This window comes from Pleurodeles waltl, chromosome 4_2 (genome assembly GCF_031143425.1).
Source record: "Pleurodeles waltl isolate 20211129_DDA chromosome 4_2, aPleWal1.hap1.20221129, whole genome shotgun sequence".
In the NCBI taxonomy this organism is placed as follows: Eukaryota; Metazoa; Chordata; class Amphibia; order Caudata; family Salamandridae; genus Pleurodeles; species Pleurodeles waltl.
In genome coordinates this window covers 312,467,029-312,480,271 of record NC_090443.1, presented here as the reverse complement: position 1 = coordinate 312,480,271, position 13,243 = coordinate 312,467,029, and positions in this window count along the sequence as shown.

Here is a 13,243-nt window from a genome sequence, read left to right as displayed (position 1 = left end):
GCTCACAGTGTGCCAAGGTTGTTTGGGTGTTGGCATTGGTATTAACAAGCCGTCAGGAGCCTTATGAGAAGATTTATGTCTTGCACAAATTGGACAGGTAGTGACAAATTGCTTAATGTCCTTTCTTATAGTGTCCCACCAAAAGCGTTTTTGCACATTTTCCAGGGTTTTTACCCAACCAGGATGACCTGCCAACGGTGAGGCGTGATGCCAAATTATCACCTGTGTTTGTAATTCAGAGGTGGGCACTAACAGCATGTTGTCGTGATACAATAAACCTCGTTGTATTGTGTTATGGGAATCCTTTAACCAATCCTGAGGTGCTATTTGCATGTGTGCATTATATAGATCTGTGATGAAATCCTTCTGTTGTACTGATGCCAAAAACTTTTGGGGAGGAATAATGGGTTCTCCTATTTTATCTTGTTTCCTGTCTGAAGTATGTCCGTATCTAGATAACACATCAGATTGAATTTGTTGTGCACCTGGTCTATAGGTTATTACAAAGTCAAATGTGCTAAAAAAAAAATTAACCAGCGCATCTGACGTGGTGTTAGTGCTTTAAGTGATCCCAAAAACTGTAGGTTCCTATGGTCAGAAAAGATTGTAACTGGGTACTTGGCTCCCATTAAATGGTGCCCCCATTCTGAAAAGGCTACTTTGATAGCTAGTAGTTCCCTTTCAGCCACAGTGTAATTTTGTTCAGCTGGTAATAACTTTTTGGAATAGAAGGCTATAGGATGTAACTGGCCATCTACTGCATCTCGTTGAGAGAGAACTCCTCCTAAAGCTACTTGTGAAGCATCCGCTTCAACAAAAAAAGGCAAGTCAGGATCAGGATGTTTCAGAATTGGGGCTGAAGTGAACTTTTGTTTTAGGAGTTGAAAGGCGTGTGCCGCCTCATCAGTCCAAAGAAATCGTTGCCCTTTCCGCAACAAGGTAGTTATTGGGGCCGCAATGTCTGCAAAATGTGCAATAAACCTCCTATAAAAATTGGCGAAACCCAGACATTTCTGAATATCTTTTACAGAGGATGGTTCTGGCCAATCAGCAATAGCACTGATTTTCTTTACATCCATAGTTATTCCTTGAGGTGACAGGCAGTATCCTAAAAAGTCCACCTTGCTGACATTAAAAGTACACTTTTCTAACTTAGCAAAAAGATGATTTTCTTTTAACTTTGATAATACTGCACAAACATGTTGGGTATGTTCTTCTGAGTTCTTAGAGTAAATGAGGATATCGTCTATGTATACTATGACACAAACGTCCAGGAATTCGTGTAGGACCTCATTTATAAAGAACTGAAAGGCCGCAGGGGCATTACATTACCCAAAGGGCATTACTGTGTACTCAAATAAACCAAACTTTGTCTTGAAAGCTGTCTTCCACTCATCCCCCTCTTTTACTCGGACCAGGTGGTAAGCTCCCCGCAGATCTAGTTTAGTGTATACAGTAGAATGTCTTAATTGATCCAACAACACAGGTATTAGAGGAAGAGGATATTTATTCTTTATTGTAGCCTTATTTAGTCCTCTATAATCGATACACGCGCGCAGGGATTTATCCGGCTTCGGGATAAAAAAGAGTGGAGATGACACCGGAGATGTGGAATGACGGATGAACCCAGACTGTAGTAGGTCATCTAGGTAGGTTCTTAAGTATTTGGTTTCTTCGTCAGTCAAAGCATATACTCTGTTATTAGGTATAGGGGCCCATGGGATAAGATCTATACGACAGTCATAAGACCTATGTGGGGGCAGCACACTAGCCTTTACTGGATCAAAGACGTCTTTAAAGTCAGAATATTCAGGAGGGAGACTTGGTTCATCTTGTGTAACACTAGCACAGTGTAATACTGTGCTCTGTTCTGTACCTGCTTCTTGATAGCAATTGGTTCTACAGAAAGAGGAATCCAAAGTAACAGTTCTATTCACCCAATCAATTTTTGGGTTATGAGTTGTTAACTAGGGTACCCCGAGAATCAAACTAAAATTAGGAGTATCTATCAGATCAAAGCTAATCACCTCTGTGTGCCCGTTCTGACAGACCATAACAAGTGGACTTGTTTGTTTTGTGATTAATCCAGAGGTCAATTCTGACCCATCCACTGCACATACTGCTTCTGGACAAGGCTTTAGGCACATAAGAAGTCCTAAGTTTTCAGCTAACTTATTATCCACAAAATTTCCTGTTGCGCCTGAGTCCAGTAGGACAGGGAGAGAATGCCTCACTTGGGTAGTAACAATTAAAACGACCTGAATTATGAAATGTCTAGGTATGTGCGGTACCATGAAGGCTGCAGCATTAGAGGTTTGATTAAGATGTTTTCTCGAACAAGTAACCTCTCCCCTTGTCGAGCTTAATCGTTTCCCGATTCAGTTAAGGAGGTGGAGGAAACAGCACCCTTTCGTGGATTTTTTGGCTTTAATGGACATTCTCTGGCAAAGTGACCTGCCCTTCCACAATATAAACATAATTGAAGTTTTCTCCTTCTTTCTTTTTCCTCTGATGTGAGTGGACCTCTGAGTGTCCCTATTTGCATAGGCTCGGGTTCAGGGAGTTTATTATCTGGGTCTTTCTTCTCGTGTCTAATAAAAGTTAACCGTGATTCCAGTTTGTATTTATCTCCCTTTCTTTCTCCTAGTCTATGTTCTAATTTTACAACTAAATCTACAAAGTCCGAATAGTCTTCTGGCAAATCAACGATATGAGCCAGCGCGTCTTTTAACTCATCTCTCAAACCTTTATAGAAAAGGGAGACACGCTTTTCTTCTGGCCACTGTGTCTCGGTGAGTAAACGATTAAAACTAGTGAGATAGGTCAATAAATCCTTGTTACCTTGTTTAAGATTTAAAAGCTCATTATCACTTGCCTGCATGAAAGTGTGTTTTGCAAAAAGGCTGGTCATGGTACGTTTAAATTGATTCCAATTATGGAGGATGGGATCATCTCTCTCCACGAAAGGAATTGACCAATTGGCTGCTGTGCCACCCAAATAAGACAAGACAAATGCCACTTTCGTAGCATCAGTAGGGAACTGTTGTGGCTTACAAACGAAGTGTAATTGACATTGATTGATAAAAACATGGAATTTGTTACTATCTCCATGAAAACATTCAGGTGCTGCTAAGGGCACAGCATTAGGAACATTAACAGTGACCTCAACTGGGGGAGGCAAAGTTGTATGTTTTGATGGCGCCCCTGTCTCTGAGGAGGTTTTAAACAAAGGCGTAAAAGCTGTGTTCCACTGAGATACCCTAAATTTATACCTGCTTAAATCCTGTTTTAAAGAGGTATTCTCCATCTTTAATCTCTCTATTTCCTCTTGCATATGTTGCAAGATGCCAGACACTGATTCGTTAGGAGCCAAGTCCTCATTTAGGGCCTGCGCCATATCCGTGACGTCAATGCCCTCTATTTCTTCCCCGATATTCATCGTCCACCAGAACTGATTTTTTTTAATTTTTTTTTAAGGCTTGTGCTTCTGTCAAAGCCCAGCTCACCTGAGTCCTTGTTCAGTTCTGATGGAGGTTGAAGACAATCCGACCCCACCCTGAAACTGCTTGTTCCAGCACACTAGTTTTTAAAACAGTGCACTAAGAACAGAAGCTCAAGGGAAGGGGGGAAGTGGATAAAATAAAATAAAGAGACAACACCGTTCTTGCGTTTCCACGGTTGAAGTGCTGCACAAATCTGCGGCCCTCTCTGACTTCTGTAGAAACTGGTGCCTAATGAAACATAAACAAAGAACAGATAAGTACAACCTATTCCTAACTGGGTTCCTGACTATCCCTTTATTTATTAAAAATTTCTTCTAAAAGTACCTCTTGGATCCTGGTCTCTAGTTTCCAGGTTTGGAATGTGTTACTGCTCTGGGATGTGCTTTCTATTACTCTAAAGCTTCTAAAACATTAAACAAATACCGTTATCAGAATTACCAATATCAAACATTCATCTTAATATAACTAAAGCCTAAATTCCCAATAGCAGACTCACTTTTCCCATATTTCCAGAATCTTTTATAAAACAAATACTGTACTTTTACGTCAAAATACAGCATGTAATTTGTGCAAGTCCTTGATTTACTGTTTGCCTTGCTGTTAATGGTTTCCACGGTTCGATTCTTAAAAGTTCCATAAAAAAAATATGTTTGCTTCGCAAAGTTCCGCAAAGTATTCTTGTAACAAAGAGTTTGAATCACAATGTTCGTGGTAGGTATCTTGTTTCAAATTGTCTATACACGAATCCAGAAATTGTTGTCAAAAGTTCTTTCAGGTAATAAAGGTTTTGCACTTACTTGTTGCTGGCAAGAGATACTGATCAGTCTAACCTTGTGTTCTTTCTCTTTTGCAGGTTGCTTGTAGGAGAGAGGCTGAGGCAAGGAGGAACCGGAAACCGGAAGAAGGAAGAGCCAGCAGCTGCGCCCATTGAAGCCAATGAAAGTCTGTAGAGAGCAGGAGTGCCAGCGCCGAGGGATCTGTCCTCAGGTAAGCGGGAGGTAGACGAGCACAAGCACTGGGTGAGGCTCGGGGGCTGTCTTTTATAGACAGGGCTGGGTGTGGTCCTCACATGCTGCACATGTTCTTGAAAGGTGTGCAGAGCTGGGTGTGGTTTGAAGAGCTGGGTGTGGTCCTCACATGCTGCACATGTTCTTGAAAGGTGTGCAGAGTTTCAGTTATTATGCAAATGAGTTAAATTAACACATGGCCTAGAGAGGAGTGTTTTAAAGAAGCCTTGGTAAAAGCAAGGCCCAATGTGTAAACAAAACAGCACATTAAACAACATACACAGAAGCCTAGAGGGGGGGGGGGGGAAGGTGAGATAACAAGAAAGGCTTTCAATAGTAAGTTTAAAAGGGAGCTATTACAGAACCCACTAGTGCAGTGAGAGGGGACATGCTCTTTGCTGTGCACAAACCCTAACAACACCTCCCAGGGGAGGTGCAGGTCAGGGGAGTGGTCACTCCCCTTTCCTTTGTCCATTTTCACGCCAGAGCAGGGCTAAGGGGTCCCTGAACCGGTGTAGACTGGCTTATGCAGAAATGGGCACCAAATGTGCCCATGAAAGCATTTCCAGAGGCTGGGGGAGGCTTCTCCTCCCCTGCCTTCACACCATTTTCCAAGGGGAGAGGGTTTAACACCCTCTCTCAGAGGAAGTCCTTTGTTCTGCCATCCTGGAATAAGCCTGGCTGGACCCCAGGAGGGCAGAAACCTGTCTGAGGGGTTGGCAGCAGCAGCAGCTGCAGTGAAACCCCTGAAAAGGCAGTTTGGCAGTACCAGGGTCTGTGCTACAGACCACTGGGATCATGGGATTGTGCCAACTATGCCAGGATGGCATAGAGGGGGCAATTCCAGGATCATAGGCATGTTACATAACCATATTCGGAGTTACCATTGTGAAGCTACACATAGGTAGTGACCTATGTGTAGTGCACGCGTGTAATGGTGTCCCCGCACTCACAAAGTCCGGGGAATTTGCCCTGAACAATGTGGGGGCACCTTGGCTAGTGCCAGGGTGCCCTCACACTAAGTAACTTTGCACCTAACCTTTACCAGGTAAAGGTTAGACATATAGGTGACTTATAAGTTATTTAAGTGCAGTGTAAAATGGCTGTGAAATAACATGGACGTTATTTCACACAGGCTGCAGTGGCAGGCCTGTGTAAGAATTGTCAGAGGTCCCTATGGGTGGCAAAAGAAATGCTGCAGCCCATAGGGATCTCCTGGAACCCCAATACCCTGGGTACCTCAGTACCATATACTAGGGAATTATAAGGATGTTCCAGTAAGCCAATGTGGATTGGTAAAATTGGTCACTAGCCTGTTAGTGACAATTTGTACAGAGAGAGCATAACCACTGAGGTTCTGGTTAGCAGAGCCTCAGTGAGACAGTTAGGCACCACACAGGGAACACATACATATAGGCCACAAACTTATGAGCACTGGGGTCCTGACTAGCAGGGTCCCAGTGACACATAACAAACATACTGAAAACATAGGGTTTTCACTATGAGCACTGGGCCCTGGCTAGCAGGATCCCAGTGAGACAGTGAAAACACCCTGACATACACTCACAAACAGGCCAAAAGTGGGGGTAACAAGGCTAGAAAGAGGCTACTTTCTCACAGTATATGATTGTGATTTGTGTTTACTTATGTGATGTGTGTAGTTGTCTTACAGAGCATAACATTTTAGACGACATACACAGCTCGGGCATTGTTGATGATGATCGATGAATGCTATCTAGGAAATGTTACCCGACAACTGTCTCCGTATGTTGATCTTGAGTTTATGGTGACTTGTGTGTGGACTACACAATTGTCTGACATGTGTACATATTTGGTACATACTGTGATTGACACACTCTGCCTACATTCCACCCATATCATGTTTTGAACACAAATGTCAGATTAAACTCATAACATTTAGCAATGGCACTTGTTTTTGTGTGGTGGACCTGCAGCTCTAGCTGCATATGTTCTCATCCAATCTGGTGTGCATTCCACAGATGTGTCTGTGCAAAGTGAAAGGTAATGTGTACCCTGTGTCAGGACGGGCCCCATGTCTGTGGCAGAACTGATTTCCATGTAGGTACTGCGCAGGCCCAACTTCTTCCATTGCATGTCATACCTGGGCTAAATATGATGACCATTGTCACCAATGATGTCCCCCCCTTGTCACACATGCTCCATGCAGCCATTGCAACTCTCACACTGAGTTGTGTCAGTGGTCTGTTCAACGTTTACAGTCTCACCATATTTTGACATCCACTGCCTGATGTCTGGGGTCCTTGTTTACCTCCTATTTGGACATGTTGTAGTTGTGTGTGATGAGCTATTGTTGTACAAGTTGGCAACATGGATATAATTAATATGTTATGGTCCAGGTATTGTGTCCTTCATTTGTCACATTCAAGTGATGAGGCTATTTGTGATGTGTTTGATGGTAGCAGTTCAATCTTACGCATTACAAGTGATGTTGCTACAGGACTTTTCAGATTAGTGTTTGTAACATGCTCCCTGAGGTTAGACTCACAAACCTGAGGTATATGTTGTGGAGATTGAAGAGACCAAAGTCGGATTGTGTGAATAAGTGAGGTGTTTACTGACAAAATGTACAAGGTGAGTTACGTCATTATTAAGTGAAGAAGTTCTCAACGATGTGCAGTCTGCGGCGTATCCCAGCAGCTGTGTTGTGCTGTTCCCCCTCATTTTCTTCTCCACCATCCTCCTCCTCAGGCAGGTCATCAACCTGCTCTTATAAGGGGATGTTCATCCGCACACATATGTTGTGCAGGATAGCACATGTCATTATGATCTTGCAGACGATGTGGGGGATATATCGGAGGCTGCCACCTGTGATGTCCAGGCACCTGAATCTGGACTTCAGGATGCCAAATGTCCTCTCCACAATAGTCCATGTCCTTCGATGTCCCTCATTACATGCACGCTCTGCTGCTGTGCTTGGGTTGGAAAATGGGGTCATTATCCATGGATGTATGCCGTAACCCTGATCAGCTGCAAAAGATTAAATGAGTAAGAAGTTGTTAAGCTTGCAACAGGTTTGTCATGTAGCATGGCAGTTGATATTTTAAGTTGGTTGTGACTCATGTGTTTGTGGTATGCTGTTAGTTCCTATCCTTTTGTAATGTCTCCTCAGCACTTGGTTGTTGGACATGACAATCTTGTGTTTGGCTCAAGGACCTGGGACATATGATTTTGATTCCAAACTGATGGACAGTGTGCTTTGTGTAGTGCACCTTTGTATCACTGTGCTATTACTAGAGGGGACATGACACAACCTCACAACACAATGAGGTCAGATGTGGTGGCACCATGGTAGCACTACAGAGCCTGGACATCCCATCCATTTTGACATGTGTCATTGCAGATGAGGAGCAACACTTAGGGCTTTTGAAATTGATAAGTGACACTGCACAATACGTCTCCAAACTGACTGTACTGTCCTGCAACATTTAGACTATGCAAGATTGCCCCATGTGTGACATGTTACTAGGCAACCCTTTCTTGTCCCCTGGGCCAGTTGCTCACAATCAGCTGTGCACCTACACTACTTACCTTGCACCAGGGTACTTGGCTAGGTGCCTTGTGGAGGTCGATGTATCTGTGCAGGAAGGGACACCGGCCACTACATATGCTGTTTTGAGGGCCGATTGGCTGTTTTTCTATGTGCAGCAGTATGTAGCATGCATTGGTGGCACAATCATCTGAGTTCAAAGCAGTCTACTTCCTTATAGCAACCTGCAAACGGCACCCCTGGGGTGGTGTTTCTTGTTGACACTGCCTCATGTTTTAGGTGACACCTACATCTGAGTCAGCATCATCATGCTATGTATCGTGTGATGACAGACCTGCAGCAACACACATTGCACACCCCTTTCACACTACATACAACATGGTAGGGTGGCCGATTTATAATGTGGCTTCAAGTCATTATAAAATGGTCATCTGCCAAGTTGTACATACAGTGCAGGCCATGACAGTGGCACAGTGGGCTTTTACATAGGTCCCTTGGTGATCCAGAGTGGCAGCTAATGTTTGTGGCAGCCATGAGGTGTCCAAGGGTGTGTATTCCATTGTTACAAAATGAACAACATAACTACCAGTGTCTCTCCTATCTTCCAACACATGAATCAGCATTTATACTGTCAACACATGCACAATACAGGCTATGGGATGGAGCTCAGCTACTTATCAAATGTGTCCCTTGGCACAGTGCATGTGAGATTAGTGATGTCCTATTTTCTCCTACAGGATCCCACTATGGCATCCATGATCTGCACTGTCTGACAGTGACTCTGCCCCATGGTGGGCCATTTATTGTATCCTGTACCAACATGATGGTGTTGTGGGTCAGTAAGTGTTGCATGTGAGATGGCACTACAGTAGGTATGATACCACTTATCACACATCTGGCACATGGTATGTGATGGGCATTGATCTTGTTTTCCTATGTGTGTGAGCAAATGAGTCAGGCAGATGTCTCTGCACACTACAGGTAAGTCAGGTATCTGTTGTTGAGATGTAGTTGGTATAGGCAGCAGTTGTCTGGTTTTTGATGTTTGTTCTGGCAATGATTTACATGGGATGACTTGAGGGATCTGTGCCTATATGGGACTTACATGACATGGGCATGGTATATGCCATTGACATGGCTGTGCCATTCTTTGGTGTACTGTGGTTGTGAAGTGTACGTAGTAGGCAACCTGTGGGCACTTGTAGTGGTCTGTGTAGTTCTTCTGTTAGCAAAGGGTACATGTCTGCACCTGTCCTTCACGTGGTGTGCCTGTCAATTTGTGGGTGTGTTACGTACATGTGGGTGGATGTGTTTGTGGTGTGCACTGATTGTGCTGTACTGCAGCATGGTGCATATGTGTTGTTACCTACACATCTGTGTTACCCTGGCTGTGTGTTAATGTAGTGGTGTATGTCTTGTGTGTCCTACGGGGTTGGTGTGTTGTGTGTATATTGCTAGGTTTGTTGACTTACCCACAAGTAGGCCATTTGCATATTGTCCATCCTGGAATTGTTCATTGATCCTGCTGTGCCAGAATATGAAGGCATCATGGACACTGCCAGGATACTTGGCCAAAATGTTTATGGATAGTCCCCAGTGGTCCACTACGGCCTGCACATTAATGGAATGCACGTGCTTGCGATTCTGGTATAAGTGATCAGTTGCTGCAGGTGGTACGAGCTGGACATGGGTGCAGTCCATTGCACCTAGCACATGCAGGAAGCCATGTATTTGATAGAACCCCTGTTTGTTCTCCTGCTGCGTTTGCTGGGTGTTGGGGAAGCTGATATGGTGGGGTGTCAGGGAGATAATAGCGTCTAACACCTTTGGCAGGAATGCAGAGAACGACGGCTGTGAGACACAAGCAACGAGGGCACCCGTTGTTTGTAATGAGCCACTTGCCAGCATGTGCAGGACAGCTAGCAGCTTTGTCAGTGATGGTATGTTGTGTGGGGTCTGCAGGCTAGCAGTGATTTGTGGTTCAATGTGGTACATCAGGTATAGTATGGCTTGCCGGTTCAGTCTGTAGGTCCTAATGATGTCCGGGTCCCTGAGGCCAAGGAGGGTTGTCCTGTTTCTAAAGACCCTCTCTTGCCTTCTGCGTTTCCTTTGTGGGCCGCTTTGTAGTGGTGGTGATTGCTGTAGTTGTGGCTGTCCTCTGTGTCGTCTCACAAGCTGGATCAGTGTTACCTCCATCTTCTCCTGTGGGTTGGCAATGTTGCTTCTGTGTGTTCTTCTCAAGTAGTGATGAGTTTTCCTCATTTTAACGCCTGCCCTGACCCAGGCGTTAAATTTTGACGGAAATCGGTGTTAACGTTACTGTTTGGGTCCGCCTCCCACCCATGCGTCATTTTTGCCCAGGTGGATAAATATGGCGCTAAGGGGTTAGAATCATTTTTTGGACGGGGAAGCCTACCTTGCATCTCATTGACGCAAGGAGGTTTCACGCATCTGAGAAATGATGTTAACAAAATATGGCGTTGAGTTTGCGCTGAATTAGCGGAAAAAATATGATGCTAATTCAGCACAAACAGAGTATAAATATGCCCCTAAATGCAGTTAACTAAAAGGCAACACAAGATCATAGATACTGAGATCTCCCTGATAACCTAGGTATACCCCATATTTCATCCTCGGAGTCACTAAGGGCCAGATGTAGGAAGTTCCGATTCGCAAAATCGGATGCAGAACGGTGTCTCAGACGCCGTCTGCGATTCGCTTTGGGGTCGCAAAGACCCACCTCATTAATATTAATGAGGTGGGTCGCATTTTGCGACCCCATAGCGAGTCCCTGCACTCACAGGGATGGTGGCCTGCTGAAGACAGCAGACCTCCATGTCTGTGACTGCTTTTTAAATAAAATAGTTTTTTAAAATTTATTTTGCAGCCCGTTTTCTTTAACCCCTTCGCTGCCAGGCCTTTTCCCCCTCCTGTGCCAGGCCTTTTTTTGCCTATTTGGGGCAGTTCGCGCTTAGGCCCTCATAACTTTTTGTCCACATAAGCTAACCAAGCCAAATTTGCGTCCTTTTTTTCCAACATCCTAGGGATTCTAGAGGTACCCAGACTTTGTGGGTTCCCTTGAAGGAGGCCAAGAAATTGGCCAAAATACAGTGAAAATTTCGTTTTTTTCAAAAAAATTGGAAAAAGTGGCTGCAGAAGAAGGCTTGTGGATTTCCCCCTGAAAATGGCATCAACAAAGGGTTTGCAGTGCTAAACTCAGAAGCTTCCTAGCTTTCAGGAACAGGCAGACTTGAATCAGAAAACCCAATTTTTCAACACAATTTTGGCATTTTACTGGGGCATACCCCATTTTTTCAATTTTTTGTGCTTTCAGCTTCCTTCCACTCAGTGACAGGAATGGGCATGAAACCAATGCTGGATCCCAGAAACCTAACCATTTCTGAAAAGTAGACAAAATTCTGAATTCAGCAAGGGGTCATTTGTGTAGATCCTACAAGGGTTTCCTACAGAAAATAACAGCTGAAAAAGTAAAATATTGAAATTGAGGTGAAAAAAACATCAATTTTTCTCTACGTTTTACTCTGTAACTTTTCCCTGCAATGTCAGATTATGGAAAGCAATATACTGTTACGTCTGCTGGACTCCTCTGGTTGCGGGGATATATAGGGCTTGTAGGTTCATCAAGAACCCGAGGAACCCAGAGCCAATAAATGAGCTGCACCCTGCAGTGCGTTTTCATTCTATACCGGGTATACAGCAATTCATTTGCTGAAATATAAAGAGTAAAAAATTGCTATCAAGAAAACCTTTGCATTTCCAAAAAGGGCACAAGATAAGGTGCTGAGGAGCAGTGGTTATTTGCACATCTCTGAATTCCGGGGTGACCATACAAGCATGTCAATTATAGGGAATTTCTCAAATAGATGTCTTTTTTACACACTCTCCTATATTTGGAAGGAAAAAATGTAGAGAAAGACAAGGGGCAATAGCACTTGTTTTGCTAATCTATGTCTATATCTATCACATTTCTGTGGCAGAAAGTTCTGGAATCTGAGAGGAGCTACAAATTTCCTTCCACCCAGCGTTCCCCCAAGTCTCCCGATAAAAATGATACCTCACTTGCGTGGGTAGGCCTAGCGCCGGAGACAGGAAACACCCCAAAGCGAAACGTGGACACATCCTAAATTTTGGAAAAAAACAGAGGTGTTTTTTGCGAAGTGCCTACCCGTAGATTTTGGCCTCTAACTCAGCCGGCACCTAGGGAAACCTACCAAACCTGTGCATTTCTGAAAACTAGAGATCTAGGGGAATCCAAGGAGGGGTGACTTGCGGGGCTCGGACCAGGTTCTGTTACCCAGAATCCTTTGCAAACCTCAAAATTTGGCTAAAAAAACACATGTTCCTCACATTTCCGTGGCTGAAAGTTCTGGAATCTGAGAGGAGCTACAAATTTCCTTCCACCCAGCGTTCCCCCAAGTCTCCCGATAAAAATGATACCTCACTTGCGTGGGTAGGCCTAGCGCCGGCGACAGGAAACACCCCAAAGCGCAACGTGGACACATCCTAAATTTTGGAAAAAAACAGAGGTGTTTTTTGCGAAGTGCCTACCTGTAGATTTTGGCCTCTAGCTCAGCAGGCACCTATGGAAACCTACCAAACCTGTGCATTTCTGAAAACTAGAGACCTAGAGGAATCCAAGGAGGGGTGACTTGCGGGGCTCGGACCACATTCTGTTACCCAGAATCCTTTGCAAACCTCAAAATTTGGCTAAAAAAACACATGTTCCTCACATTTCTGTGGCAGAAAGTTCTGGAATCTGAGAGGAGCTACAAATTTCCTTCCACCCAGCGTTCCCCCAAGTCTACCGATAAAAATGATACCTCACTTGCGTGGGTAGGCCTAGCGCCGGCGACAGGAAACACCCCAAAGCGCAACGTGGACACATCCTAAATTTAGGAAAAAAACAGCGGTGTTTTTTGCGAAGTGCCTACCTGTAGATTTTGGCCTCTAGCTCAGCCGGCACCTAGGGAAACCTACCAAACCTGTGCATTTCTGAAAACTAGAGACCTAGGGGAATCCAAGGAGGGGTGACTTGCGGGGCTCGGACCAGGTTCTGTTACCCAGAATCCTTTGCAAGCCTCACAATTTGGCTAAAAAAACACATGTTCCTCACATTTCTGTGGCATAAAGTTCTGGAATCTGAGAGGAGCTACGAATTTCCTTCCACCCAGCGTTCCCCCAAG